This window comes from Manis pentadactyla, chromosome 3 (assembly GCF_030020395.1).
Source record: "Manis pentadactyla isolate mManPen7 chromosome 3, mManPen7.hap1, whole genome shotgun sequence".
In the NCBI taxonomy this organism is placed as follows: domain Eukaryota; kingdom Metazoa; phylum Chordata; class Mammalia; order Pholidota; family Manidae; genus Manis; species Manis pentadactyla.
The window spans coordinates 138,808,423-138,823,343 of NC_080021.1; the positions used below are offsets into that span (position 1 = coordinate 138,808,423).

Here is a 14,921-nt window from a genome sequence, read left to right on the forward strand (position 1 = left end):
TAAAATATCATGACCTTTTGGTGCTCACAATCAGGGAACTATGGCACTTAACAAAATGGCAGCCTGTTTATCTGAATAAAGACATCTGCCAAGGGCAACTGCAAGAAGCATGGGTGGTACATCTTGGATTACTTTTTGAACTGCCTACACCTGCTTAATTTCCTTTAAACATTATAAGAAAACAAAACAAAAACCTCACAGCTCTCAATTTATTTCCCTATCTGGTTGTAATAATTTTATATTACCAGCTACTATAATAAGCACTTAGCACACATGATCCATTCTCTCGACAAAAAGTAAATGTCATTATCAGGAATACGGTGCAGTCAAAACAGAAGGGAGTGCGTCAGTATTTAATCTCTGACATTACTTTGGCTCAGATAAAACATTCCTTCAGTGGACAATTTAGCACTACCATTTTTGTGATTATACGTAGGCACATTACCAAAAAGCAAAAAATAAATCAGCATGTTATTTTGTTTGCTGCAGCTCTAGGTATCTAATTTATTGAGGTTGGGTTACGAGGTGCAATTTGGTTGTGTTCTGGGAGCCCAGCTTGGTGACGGCTTGTCTTCCACCTTCTTATTATAGACTCTCCCCAGGGTCTGATATGAACTCAGTGCCACTTGGGGAGTTAACAGCTGGTCCGGTTCTTAACAGGCTCGGAAGAGGGTGGGTGATTGACGACAGTGCGGGTGGGCGCCGGCTTAGTTCGGGGAAAAAGCGGGAGCTCTAATTGGGGACCCAGCGGCCCGCCAACGCATTCGGGTCGGTGGGGCGGCGGCGGCAGCACCCGGGATCCTGCTGTACTGTGCCCGCCCGACCGCCCCCAAGGCCGGCGCACGCTCCCTCCTTGTTGCCGCGCGTCCCCCGAACCCCTCCCGCTCCTGCCCGCAAAAGCCCGTCCTCCCCGCGACGCGCGCCCATCCCGCCTGCGCGCACGCGTGTTCCGCCGTCCCTCCTGTCCTGCGCGCGCAAGACGGCTGGCCGAGGCGTGCGGTGGGCGGGGCGCCGCGCTGACGTTACCGGGATGCAGGCAGGTTCCGCTGCCTCCGCTGCCTCCGCTGCCCCCGCCGTCTCCGCCGCCTCCGTCGCCGCTGCCTCCGCCGCCTCCGCCTTACCTGCTCCCGGGTTCGTATGAAAACAGCTAGCAGCGGGCAGCGAGGGATCCGCCGTGCGCCCAGAGAGCAGCCGCCGGTGTTGCCAGCGCCGAGACTTGTGCTGCGGTTGTGCTTAGTCCTGCCAGCGCCCCATCCTGAGCCGGTAAGCGCCCCGCCGCCGTCTGCGCGTCCCGCCGCCGTCCGCGCGTCCGACCTGCAGCCCATCGGCCGCGGCTTTCCCGCCCACCTGCCGCCCTCCACTGTGCTCCCCTCTTCTCCGGCGACGGCATCCCTGGGGGAGAGAAAGGGGAAGGAGCGACCCCCTACCCGCCGCGGTCTGCGCCCAGGGACCCCTCCCCTCACCTGACAGGTTGTGTAACGCGCGTCTTTGGGGCTGGATCTGATCTTGAGGGAAACCCTGATGGCTGGGGCTTTGGATGCTCTCTAGAAAAATGTCCCACCCAGCCCCCCCACCCGCGGACGCTCGGTCGCCCCCGCCAAAATCCCTGCGGAGGGTCCCATGCGCAGTCTCCGGGCAGCGGCGGCCCCAGTGCCCTGCCCTTTCTCCCGGCTGCCGTCGCCTGTCGCTGCCTTGCAGAGCAGAGCACAGCCGAGGGGCTGCGGGCCGGGGGCAGGCGTGCGGCCCTCCTCCCCACCCGCCCTAGCACCCCACCCTTTAGGCGTGCGGTTTTCCGGGGGGGGGGGCTGTGTGTGTGTGTTGTGACAGCGGCGATGGTTAGGTTTGCTTCCTCCGAATGGATGGTTTGGCCTGAAGTGTGTTCACTGTTTACAACTTAGCACTTTATCTGATTTGAACCTGATCGGATCGCCCTAGATGACAGTGCAGTGTCCCCACCGCTTTTCTTCCTGAGTTGCTGGTGTTTAATCGCTGGTATCAAAGGACTCCCGGAATCCCAATGCAAAGGCTTGCTTGTCTCTACGGCTGTTTGCCCCCGTGTGCCAGTTGAGCCTCCTATTAGTACCGGTGCAGTTTTGAATCGTTTGGTTTTTTTTCCTGGTCCTTTATCCATTAAGAAGTTTTTACACATTTTAGTGTAATCGATGTGGAATGTTGGTGAATTTAAATCCTCTTTCTCGTTTTAATATAGCTTGCTCAAGTGCTTAAAGTTCTAGCGCCGCTGATACCTGTGTTGTAACTCTCAGCAAAAATTTTCTTTGGCTGTATTAACTGTGTGTAAATTTTTTTTTGGCGCTGACGTTGCCCGGGAGGCAGGCAGGTTCCGCTGCCTCCGTCGTCTCCGCGGCCTCCGTCGCCGCTGCCACTAAGGCCAAAAAAGTAGTAGTTCATTTAAGGCAATTTAAGTGGTACTTGTTTTAAAACATGCTAGATGGTAATCAAAACCAAACTAGACCCTGGAAGGATCTATAAGCTTTGCCTGTGTAATTACTGTGAGTTATTTAGTGGTGTCTTATCCACTCCTTAGTTTTCATCCTTAAGGAGAGTTGTAGTATGACTTGTTCAGTTTCCCGTTCCACTTTCTTGAGTTAAGTTCTACAGTGAAGTTATAGGTTCATTTTTAATGACCTCAAAACTCTGCCTTGTATTGCTTCAACACGTGTTTAAAACTGCAGTCTCACTCTAAATTCTGAAATGAAGGGGATGAACTTAGAGTTACCTTATAATTAGCCAACACTGCAAAACATTTAATTGTATTAATATAATTTAAGCTTTTGTAGAAGCAATTTTTATAGAGCTTCCAACTGACTTGAATTGAGGCATTATTCTCTTTAGAACAGTCGAGCTAGACTTATATGATAATGCTTTTATTTCCAATAGTAGAAAGAAAAGAGGTAGGCCTTAAACTTGTGAAATTATCTAATTTGTATTATATTCTATATTTTAGAGTTTAAGGAAAAATCTCCTCTACAGTATTCAACTTCCAAAATCTGCTCTTCGTGTTTGAAATCCCTCAGTATCTGGGGAATGAACAGTGCATCTGTAGTAATGGGTGAACGTGTTCAGAGGGCTCTCTTCAAGTTGGTAGCTTCCCGTAGGCCATGGGTCTCACAACAGAAATTGTTTAGAGTAGACACTAAATTTTAAACTTCACATATATATTTTTGTTGGTTGCTGTGCCCATGTATTATAGTGAAGTGGCCAAGGGGTTGGGCCTTAGAGCCAGACTAGCTGGATGTGAAGTTTGGTTTTGTTATAGGCAAGTTATTTATCCTTTGCGCTTCACTTTTCTTAACTTCAAAAATGGGTATAATAATGGTTATACCCTTAAGATGATCTTGCATATTAAAGAGTTAATACACACCAAGTGCTTAGACCATAGTGCCTGGCATGTAGAAAGTGCTCAGTAAATATTATTATTCTATTGCTTTTCCTCAGACTTCCAAGGGATCTAGAAGGCCGAAAGAAGGGCTTTGGGCTTATGGAGCATTATTAGTGCAGATTAATTCCACTATGACCCATTTGCTCCTTTGGGGCTAAATGAGAGCTTAGTTTCACTGTCCCACCGGGGCAGCATGTAATTTCATTTTAAATAGAGTAGCTAGACCCTGAGCTGGGTGCCCCGAGATGCTGCCTGAGGGCTGCCAAAGTATTCCTGTTTGTCTGTTCTGACAGAATCTTGGATTGTCGCCCTCAGGGAGGTGATGGCTGCTATTTTAATCACCTGTTTTTGAGTCTGATTGTGTGTTTCTTTGACTGTCATGTGCTATCAAAAATATGTCAAACTATTCATGGGTAATACCTATGTTTATCTGATCAAGAGACTGATATTTCCAGGATATGCAAAATCGCTTTCATCTAAGCCTTTGTTTTGTTTTCTTCATTTGATGTTACACAGAGTGAGATTAGATTGGACATTGTGTTTCTTTTCAACTTTCATGTAATTTTCCTAGGAAAGTTGTTTTTAAATTAATGATTTTATATACTTCATGTTCTTGGTTTGCAGGGATCTGATATTCATACTCTTTTTTAAATCAAATGTTTCAAATTTTTGGTCTCAGTACACTTTTTGCACTCTTGAAAAATTATTGAGCACCCCAAAGAGCTTTTGTGGGTTATATCTGTATTTATTACATTATAAATTAAAAAGATATAGACATTTAAAATTCATTTAAAGATGACAATTATATGTTAATATAAACATTTTTAATGAAAAATGACTTTTTCAAAGCAAATATGGTAGTGAGAAGAGTGGCATTTTTGTAAATCTCTAAAGTCTGGCTTAATAGAAACAGCTACATTCTCACATCTGCTGCTGCATTCAGTCTGTTGCAACATGTAGTTTGGTTAAAGTATATATATGTCAGGAGAAAATCCCGCCTTATACATTTAATGGCTGGAAAAGCCTACTTTAATCACCTTTTCAGATAATTATGGATATTGTTTGGTATTATTCAAAACTCAATTTACGATGGTTTTTCAGTTATTTGCGCTATGGAATCTGAAATCCTGTCAGTGGAATTTTTCATAGTACTATGTTAAAATCCATTAATTTTAATCCACCTGAATGTTGAGTGTTATAAAACCATCCCTGAATTTATAACCTGATGCCTCCATCATTTGTAAATACTGATTCAGTCAGTTATGAAGATCTTCCAAATGTTGACTCATTTTGTTTTACAGTATCAAAAAAATCACGTTTGTTAGTATCATCACTCATTTTATCAGAAACAAATTATTGAGAATCCGTAAGGTCATGATATGATGGTGAATACCAGTTTTCCAGAAATCTGGTTTTTACTTGCAAGCTCAGATTTTTTCATTGGCAACAAATATGACCGCCAGTGGTTTCCCAGAAGCAGCAGGCAGACTTTGATCATCTCTGAGAGAACCTCTGCGAAAGAACCTAAGTCTAATAACAGTACTCATCCTTTCAAGTAAAAATGATGTTGAGACAGGGACCGTGGGTGTAGTCAGAGTAGGGTGAGGGCCTCCGGAAAAAACAAGGGAGGATATTTGCAGTCAGAGCAATGTAACTACATGCAAGGAACCCCCCTACCAAAACTCTGTTAAACATTAAGCTCTAGGGTCATTCTTCAGTGAGATCAGTTATCTTTATCCCAGATAAAGAAGAGTAGCACATGTTTATTTTATGCTAATCATTTATAATCATGTGTAAGATTCACTTTAACATGCTAAAAGGCCCAGGCCTGTGTGCTGTCTTTCCTCTTTCAGATCTGATGAAGTGATTTTGCAAACTGGGCAAACTAATTTAGCATGCAAGCCCCCCCATAACACAGTAAAAGGCAAGAAGGATTCCACCTTAAAGATAAGATTGCTTTTAACTTACTCTTTAGCAAACAATGCCTCAGCCCACCTTGGGGGCTGAGCAGGTGGCCTTGTTTCATATGCCTCCAGACCAAGATGCTGTTATCTCGGGGAGAAATCAATAGAGCAGGAGGTTACTTGTATCAAGTTAATTCTAAATATCCTGGGACCACTTAATAAGTCCACACCCCTAAGTTTTTTTTCCTGTTCTCGAAAAATCCTCATCTGCCTATGAAACCCCTAGACAGCGCACCACCCCAGACTCTCTTGTGCTCTCCTGGCGTAAGCAGGGAGCTCTGTCCTTTCACTTTATCTCTAAATAAAAGCCTGTACCTTGCTCTCTCCTACCTTGAGTGTTTGTGAAGCTCATTCTTCGGCTTCCTGAACAAGAACCCCGGCATCAATGTTTCATGAAAAAAGAGGCTAGTTAAGCTCTTAATTCAGTTATGCACTTTTACTTAAGGCAGCCTTTGGCTGTTGTAATTCAGAATGTAGCCAGAACTGCTTCATGCATACTTAACCATTTTGTCACATGGAATATTAAAGGACATATATTCAAGGGCTGAGATATAATAAAATGAATAATTTTTACTACTTTAGGTCATTCGTAAGTGAAAAAGCCTCTTTTTAAAAAAAATATATAATTACTGGTGTTTGATGGTGAAAAATGCAATAACTAGTAGTATGGTTTGGTGCCACCACTGTAATTTGTTTCAAGATGCCAGAAATTTTACACACCATTGCTTTGCATTGTTAAATATTAATGTGTTAAAAAGGCTAAAAATATTTAGTGTTACTATGAAAATAGTTTTGATCTTGGGAAGCCCCTAAAAAGGTGTCAGCATGCCAGGGGTCCTTGAACCACACTCTGAAGACTTTTGTATAAGTCAGCGGATTCCTACCAAATTTTGATTAGGAAGGGAAGTGGTAGCGACTGTCTCCAGCCTGTTTTTGCTTCAGACTTTTGGGCCCTGGAAGGGCTTTCTTTAAATAAAAAGAAAACTAAGCAGAGTAAAATTATTCACAGAAAGGTGAGAGGTTCCTTAAAGGTTTTATTTAGTCAGGTGCTGATTCAAGGGGACTATAGTATTAGCAGTCTGAAATGACACTATCTAAAAACAAGATTTGGTAGCAAACTTCCACATAGATGTTCAGATCTAATTTTTTTTGATTTTGTGTATTAAACAAGTAGTGAAGGCACAGTATGAAAAACTCAAGTGATACCCCGCTTATAAACTAAAACAAACCTCTCTTAATCTCTGTTCATTTCTCACTTAATTCATGCTGAGGGTGAATCATCCTAAGGAGAGGTGCCCAGCATTTCTTGTCTTTGCCTTACATCTTTTCTTATGGTGAAGATGATTCAAGATTATGAAGATTATAAGGATACATTGGGAATAAAAAAAGGCTACATTGGGAATAAAAATAATAATACGGTCCATAGAGTATTTATGGTAGAATAATGTTAATAAAAACGTAAACACTGCCTACATAAAATAGAGTTTAATGAATTGAAGAGTACTATTTTTGATAAGAACTTTCCAGATTAATTAATACGTGGTAGGCATAGTTTCTAGTTGCAGGTAGGCAGAACTGATGACTGGTAATGCAAGACAGGAGTCTTTTTTGATGAGTTTCTCTCCTAATTGTAAAGTGAGAGCATTTGACTTACATGTCATCTTTGTAATTTCCTGCAACTTTGGTTCTGTTTTTTTTTTCTTTGCCTGTTGAAACTCATCAATTTTAATTTGCTTTTTCATTTGAAACTTGTTTTTCCCAGTTTTAACAATTGGTTCATATTTTTATTTTTAGAAACGTCTATTTAAAAAAATTATGGTACAAATATATAATGTAAAGTTTACCATTTTAATCATTTTTAAGTGTACGGTTCAGTGGCATTTTACATTGTTGTGCAACAACCATTCACCATCTATCTCCAGAACTTTGCAGTCTTGCGAAACTGAAACTTTGTACCCATTAAATAGTAACTTCTTTTTCTAGTGCCAGCAATACCATTCTGTCTTCTCTCTGAATTTGATTAGTCTGAATACCTCATATGACTGAATTCATACAGTATTTGCCCTTTTGCGACTGGCTTATTTCATTTGACATTATGTCTTCAGGGTTCATCTGTATAGCAGGTATTAAAACTTCCTTTTCAGGGCTGAATAATACTCCATTGTATGTATATACTGCATTTTGTTTATCTGTTTATTGGTCATTGGACTCTTGGTTGCTTCTGCCTTTTGGCTATTGTGAATAATGCTGCTGTGTACATTGGTGTACAGATATTTATTTAAGACTGCTTTCAGTTATTTTCACTATATACTCAGAAGATTGCTAGGTCATGTGTTAGTTCTATTTTTAATTTTTTAAAGAACCATCATACTGTTTCCATAGCATTGTACCATTTTACGGTCACACTATCAGTGCACAAGGGTTTCTGTTTCTTCACATTCTTGTCAAGACTTGTTTTTTTTTCTTTTTCTTGGGTAGTAGCCATTCTAATGGGTGTATCTCGCTGGGTTTTGATTTATACTTATGCTGCTGAGTTTGGTTTGCTGTTGTTTTGTTGAGGATTTTTATATCAGTGTTCATAAAGAATGTTAGTCTGAAGTTATCTTATAATGTCTTTGTCTTGGTATCCTGGCAGTGCTGACCTCATAGAATGAGTTAGAAAGTGTTTCTTGCTCTTCAGTTTTTTAGAAGAATTTGAGAAGGATTGATGTTAGTTCTTTAAATGTTTGGTAAAATTCACTAGTGTAGCCAACATGTCTGGGAATTTTTTTTGTTGGGAGGTTTTCGATTACTGATTCAATCTCCTTAATAATTATGGGCCTATTCAGATTTTCTGTTTCTTTGTGATTTAATCTTGGTGAGTTTTGTGTTTCTAGAAATTTGTTTCATCTTGATGATCCAATTTGTTGGTCATAGTGCTCTTAAAATCCTTTTTATTTCTGTAAAGTCAGTAATGTTTCCACTTGCATTTTTGATTTTAATAATTTAAGTCTTCTGTTTTTCTTAATTTCACTAAGGGTTTGTCAATTTTTATTAATCTTTACAAAGAATGAACTTTTCGGTTTCATTGATTTTCTCTATTATTTTTCTATTTTCTGTTTCATTTATCTCTGCCCTAATCTTTATTATTTCCTTTCTTCTGCTGATCTTTGAGTTTAGTTCTCCTTTGGTTGTAAAGTTAGGTAGTTGATTGGAGATCTTCCTTTTAACGTAAGTGTTTATAGCTATAAATTTCCCCCTACATACTGGTTTCTCTTTTGTTTTTATTTATCTTTTAAGTAGTTATAATTTCCCTTGTGATTTCTTCTTTGACCTATTGGTTGCTAAGCAGTGTGTTGTTTAATTAACCACAAATTTATGAATTTTCTAGTTTTCCTTCTCATTGATTTCTAAAGAAGTTCATCCTGTTGTAGTTGGAGAATATTCTTTGTATAATATCTATCCTTTTAAGTTTGAGACTGAATTTGTGGCCTCACATATGGTCTATTGTGGAGAATGTCGGGTGCCCTGAAGAAGAATGTGTACTCTGTTGTTAGGTAGAGTGCTGTATATATGTCTGTTTTCTCTGGTTGGTTTATTGTGGTGTTCAAGTTCTCTTTTTCTGTACTTATTTTCTGTCTGGTTGTTCTATCCATTATTGAGTGTAAGGTATTGAAGCCGCCAACTATTGTAGAATTATTTCTCCCTTTGTGTCATTTTTTGCTTCATATGTTTTGATGGTCTGTTTTGAATATTTGTTATATTTTCCTGCTTTCTTGAAACTTTTATCAATGTATAGTATTCTTCTTTGTCTCTTGTAACCTTTTTTGACTTAGTCTGTTTTTGTTTGATATATAGCCACTCCTTATCTCTTTTGGTTATTATATGCATAGAATTTTTTTTTCCATCTTTTCACTTTCAACCTATTTGTGCCTTTGTATCTAAAGTGAGTCTTTTGTAGAGCACAAATACATGGATTATGTTTTTAATGATATTTTGCCAATCTCTGCCTTTTGACTAAATGTTTTAATCCATTTACATTAAAGGAACTACTGATAAGGAGGAACTTCTGTCATTTTACTATTTGTGTGCAAATACATGGATTATGTTTTTTAATCCATTTTCCAGTCTTTGCCTTTTGACTAGAGGTTTTAATCCATTTACATTTAAGGTAACTACTGATAAGGAGGAACTTCTGTCATTTTGCTATTTGTGTGCAACATTGTTTGTTGGAGTAGTGTGTGAACCATCCAAACTTGTATTTCTAATGAGGATGCATGATGAGAAAAGGAAAAAGTTGTAAACTTTATAGGTTTACTTTTACCCACATGTTTTGATAAAATTAATGATGATGATATAGGAATAAATTTGCCTGTTTGCAGATTGGGCTAAAACATTCATAAACTAATTATTGATTGTATATAAATAAGGTAACCAGATGAAAATGTATACACTTTAATATAGTGATTTAAAGTAGGTTAATATAGCTGGACATGTAGGTTAATACACACAGATCATGTCCAACATACATATTTTCTCTCTTTAAATGGTAATAATCTGTCTTTGCCTATTACTGGGGAGGTTACTCCTCTTTATTTTAGGCAACAGATATTATTTACCTCTTTCCTTCAAAGTTTATCACTTTTTCTTTTAATGATGTATTGGCATTCTTTGGGGTGATTCTTTTTTTTTTTTCATTTTATTATCATTAATCTACAATTACATTAAGAACATTATGGTTACTAGACTCCCCCCTTCACCAAGTCCCCCCCCACAAACCCCTTTACAGTCACTGTCCATCAGCATAGTAAGATGCTGTAGACTCACTACTTGTCTTCTCTGTGTTGCACATCCCTCCCTATGCCCCCCCCACATTATACATGCTAATTGTAAGGCCCCCTTCCTTTTTCCCTGCCCTTATCCCTCCCTTCCCACCCCTCCTGCCCAGTCCCTTTCCCTTTGGTAACTGTTAGTCCATTCTTGGGTTCTGTGAGTCTGCTGCTGTTTTGTTCCTTCAGTTTTTCTTTGTTCTTATACTCCACATATGAGTGAAGTCATTTGGTGCTTGTCTTTCCCTGCCTGGCTTATTTCACTGAGCATAATACCCTCTAGCTCCATCCATGTTTTGCAAATGGTAGGATTTGTTTTCTTCTTATGGCTGAATAATATTCTATTGTGTATATGTACCACATCTTCTTTATCCATTCATCTATTGATGGACACTGAGGTTGCTTCCATTTCTTGGCTATTGTAAATAGTGCTGCGATAAACATAGGGGTGCATCTGTCTTTTTCAAACTGCGCTGCTGCATTCTTAGGGTAAATTCCTAGAAGTGGGATTCCTGGGTCAAATGGTATTTCTATTTTGAGCTTTTTGAGGAACCTCCATACTGCTTTCCACAATGGTTGAACTAATTTGTATTCCCACCAGCAGTGTAGGAGGATTCCCCTTTCTCCGCAACCTTGCCAACATTTGTTGTTGTTTGTCTTTTGGATGGTGGCGATCCTTACTGGTGTGAGGTGATATCTCATTGTGGTTTTAATTTGCATTTCTCTGATGACAAGTGATGTGGAGCATCTTCTCATGTGTCTATTGGCCATCTGAATTTCTTTGGAGAACTGTCTGTTCAACTCCTCTGCCCATTTTTTAATTGGATTATTTTATTTTTGTTTGTTGAGTTGAGTGAGCTCTTTATATATTTTGAATGTCAACCCTTTATCGGATCTGTCATTTATGAATATATTCTCTCATACTGTAGGGTACCTTTTTGTTCTATTGATGGTGTCCTTTGCTGTACAGATGCTTCTCAGCTTGATATAGTCCCACTTATTCATTTTTGCTTTTGTTTCCCTTGTCTGGGGAGATATGTTCATGAAGAAGTCTCTCATGTTTATGTCCAAGAGATTTTTGCCTATGTTTTTTTCTAAGAGTTTTATGGTTTCATGACTTACATTCAGGTCTTTGATCCATTTCAAATTTACTTTTGTGTACAGGGTTAGACAGTGATCCAGTTTCATTCTCTAACATGTAGCTGTCCAGTTTTGCCAGCACCATCTGTTGAAGAGACTGTCAATTCCCCATTGTATGTCCATGGCTCCTTTATTGTATATTAATTGACCATATATGTTTGGGTTAATGTTGGGAGTCTCTATTCTGTTCCACTGATCTGTGGCTCTGTTCTTGTGCCAGTACCAAACTGTCTTGATTACTGTGGCTTTATAGTAGAGCTTGAAGTTGGGGAGCGAGTTCCCCTCCCCCCACTTTATTCTTTCCTCTCAGGATTGCTTTGGCTCTTTGGGGTCTTTGCTGTTCCCATATGAATTTTTGAACTATTTGTTCCAGTTGTTGAAGAATGCCATTGGTAATTTGTTAGGGATACATCGAATCTATATATTGCTTTGGGCAGGATGGCCATTTTGATGATATTAATTCTTCCTAGCCAAGAGCATGGGATGAGTTTCCATTTGTTAGTGTCCTCTTTAATTTCTCTTAAGAGTGTCATATAGTTTTCAGGGTATAGGTCTTTCACTTCCTTGGTAAGGTTTATTCCTAAGTATTTTATTCTTTTTGATGCAATTGTGAATGGAATTGTTTTCTTGATTTCTCTTTCCATTAGTTCATTGTTAGTGTATAGGAAAGCCACAGATTTCTGTGTGTTAATTTTGTATGCTGCAACTTTGCTGTATTCCGATATCAGTTCTAGTAGTTTTGGAGTGGAGTCTTTAGGGTTTTTTTATGCACAATATCATGTCATCTGCAAATAGTGACAGTTTAACTTCTTCTTTACCAATTTGGATTCCTTGTATTTCTTTGTTTTGTCTGATTGCCGTGGCTAGGACCTCCAGTACTATGTTGAATAACAGTGGGGAGAGTAGGCATCCCTGTCTTGTTCCTGATCTCAGAGGAAAAGCTTTCAGCTTTTCACTGTTCAGTATGATGTTGGCTGTAGGTTTATCATATATGGGCTTTATTATGTTGAGGTACTTGCCCTCTATATCCATTTTATTGAGAGTTCTTATCTTGAATGGATGTTGAATTTTGTAGAATGCTTTTGCAGCATCTATGGAGATGATCATGTAGTTTTTGTCCTTCTTTTTGTTGGTGTGGTGGATGATGTTGATGGATTTTCGAATGTTGTACCATCCTTGCATCCCTGGGATGAATCCCACTTGGTCATGGTGTATGATCCTTTTGATTCGGTTTGCTAATATTTTGTTGAGTATTTTTGCATCTACGTTCATCAGGGATATTGGTCTGTAGTTTTCTTTTTTGGCGGGGTGTTTTCCTGGTTTTGGTATTAGGGTGATGTTGGCTTCATACAATGAGTTTTGGTGTATTCCCTCCTCTTCTATTTTTTGGAAAACTTTAAGGAGAATGGATATTATGTCTTCTCTGTATGTCTGATAAAATTCCAAGGTAAATCCATTTGGCCCGGGGGTTTTGTTCTTGGGTAGTTTTTTGATTACCGCTTCAATTTCTTTGCTGGTAATTGGTTTGTTTAGATTTTGTGTTTCTTCCTTGGTCAGTCTTGGAAGGTTGTATTTTTCTAGGAGGCTGTCCATTTCTTATAGATTTTCCAGCTTGTTAGTATATAGGTTTTCATAGTATTCTCTAATAATTCTTTGTATTTCTGTGGGGTCCGTCGTGATGTTTCCTTTCTCGTTTCTGTTTCTGTTGATGTGTGTTGATTCTCTTTTTCTCTTAATAAGTCTGGCTAGAGGCTTATCTATTTTGTTTATTTTCTCAAAGAACCAGCTCTTGGTTTCATTGATTTTTTCTATTGTTTTATTTTTCTCAATTTTATTTATTTCTTCTCTGATCTTTATTATGTCCCTCCTTCTGCTTACTTTGGGCCTCATTTGTTCTTCTTTTTTCCAATTTTGATAATTGTGACGTTAGACTATTCATTTGGGTTTGTTCTTCCTTCTTTAAATATGCCTGGATTGCTATATACTTTCCTCTTAAGACTGCTTTTGCTGCATCCCACAGAAGTTGGGGCTTTATGTTGTTGTTGTCATTTATTTCCATATATTGCTGGATCTCCATTTTAATTTGGTCATTGATCCATTGAGTATTTAGAAGCGTGTTGTTAAGCCTCCATGTGTTTGTGAGCCTTTTTGCTTTCTTTGTACAATTTATTTCTAGTTTCATACTTTTGTGGTCTGAAAATTTGGTTGGTAGAATTTCAATCTTTTTGAATTTACTGAGGCTCTTTTTGTGGCCTAGTATGTGGTCTATTCTGGCGAATGTTCCATGTGCACTTGAAGAATGTGTATCCTGTTGCTTTTGGGTGTAGAGTTCTATAGATGTGTATTAGGTCCATCTGCTCTACTGTGTTGTTCAGTGCTTCTGTGTCCTTACTTATTTTCTGCCTGGTCGATCTATCCTTTGGGGTGAGTGGTGTGTTGAAGTCTCCTAGAATGAATGCATTACAGTCTATTTCCCCCTTTAGTTCTGTTAGTATTTGTTTCACATATGCTGGTGCTCCTGTGTTGGGTGCACATATATTTAGAATGGTTATATCCTCTTGTTGGACTGAGCCCTTTATCATTATGTAGTGTCCTTCTTTATCTCTTGTTACTTTCTTTGTTTTGAAGTCTATTTTGTCTGATACTAGTACTGCAACACCTGTTTTTTTCTCCCTATTGTTTGCATGAAATATCTTTTTCCATCCTTTGACTTTTATTAGTCTGTGCATGTCTTTGGGTTTGAGGTGAGTCTCTTGTAAGCAGCGTATAGATGGGTCTTGTTTTTTTAATCCATTCAGTGACTCTATGTCTTTTGTTTGGTGCGTTCAGTCCATTTACATTTAGGGTGATTATCAATAGGTATTTACTTATTGCTATTTCAGGCTTTAGATTCGTGGTTACCAAAGGTTCCAGGTTACTTTCCTTACTATCTAAGAATCTAACTTAACTCACTTAGTATGCTGTTACAAACACAATCTAAATGTTCTTTTCTATTTCTCCTCCTTTTTCTTCCCCGTTCATTCTTTATATATTAGGTATCAAATTCTGTACTTTTTGTCTCTCCCTTGATTGACTTTGGGGATAGTTTATTTAATTTTGCATTTGCTTCATAATTAGCTGTTCTACTCTCTTTACTGTGGTCTTATTACCTCTGGTGATGGCTATTCCACCTTAGGAACACTTCCATCTATAGAAGTCCCTCCAAAATAGACTGTAGAGATGGTTTGTGGGAGGTAAATTCTCTCAACTTTTGCTTATCTGGAAATTGTTTAATCCCTCCTTCAAATTTAAATGATAATCTTGCCGGATAAAGTAATCTTGGTTCCAGGCCCTTCTGCTTCATCGCATTAAATACATCATGCCAGTCCCTTCTGGCCTGTAAGGTTTCTGCTGAGAAGTCTCATGTTAGCCTGATGGGCTTTCCTTTGTATGTGATCTTATTTCTCTCTCTCGCTGCTTTTAACAGTCTGTTCTTATCCTTGATCTTTCCCATTTTAATTACTGTGTGTCTTGGTGTTGTCTTCCTTGGGTCCCTTGTGTTGGGAGATCTCTGGATCTTCATGGACTGAGAGACTATCTCTTTCCCCAGATTGGGGAAGTTTACAGCAA

The 14,921-nt window shown here is 39.1% G+C and overlaps 1 protein-coding gene across 1 annotated transcript in view; it reads left to right on the top strand.

The window, feature by feature from the left end:
• Positions 1 to 1,054: 1,054 nt before the first annotated feature.
• AGTPBP1 (ATP/GTP binding carboxypeptidase 1) overlaps positions 1,055 to 14,921 on the top strand; it is a 204,774-nt gene continuing 190,907 nt past the window's right edge. The window contains exon 1 of the mRNA XM_036924836.2: positions 1,055 to 1,263. The gene's annotated coding sequence lies outside the window, so the exon portion shown is untranslated. The remainder of the gene's footprint in view (positions 1,264 to 14,921) is intronic.